Below are 592 nucleotides of genomic sequence, written 5' to 3' on the forward strand. Positions count from 1 at the left end.
AATCTGGTAACTCCCACCCTAATACCACGCTTTCCCAAGGGTCTTAGCAAAAGGGCACACCAGGAGATCATATCCCACACCTGGCCGGGAGGGTCCCATGCCCACGGAGCCTCCCTCATTGCTAGCACAGCAGTCTGAGATCTAACTGCAAGGCAGCAGCGAGGCTGGGGGAGGGGTGCCCGCCATTGCTGAGGCTTAAGTAGGTAAACAAAGCCCCCTGGAAGCTCGAATTGGATGGAGCCCACCACAGCTCAAGGAGGTCTAACTGCCTCTGTAGACTCCTCCTCTGGGGGAGCCTAAACAGAAAGCAGGAGAAACCTCAGCAGGGCAGAGGTAAATGCCCCTGTCTGACAGCTTTGAAGAGAGCAGTGGATCTCCCAGCACAGTGGTTGAGCTCTGAGAACCGACAGACTGCCTGCTCAAGTGGGTACCTGACCCCTGAGTAGCCTAACTGGGAGACATCCCCCACTAGGTGCAGACCTACACCTCACACCTCACATGGTGGGGTACACCCCTAAGATGAAACTTCCAGAGTGAGGATCAGACAGCAACACTCGCTGTTCAGCAATATTCTGTCTTCTGCAGCCTCCGC

This window comes from Colobus angolensis, unplaced genomic scaffold (genome assembly GCF_000951035.1).
Source record: "Colobus angolensis palliatus isolate OR3802 unplaced genomic scaffold, Cang.pa_1.0 Scaffold535, whole genome shotgun sequence".
Classification (NCBI taxonomy): Eukaryota; Metazoa; Chordata; class Mammalia; order Primates; family Cercopithecidae; genus Colobus; species Colobus angolensis.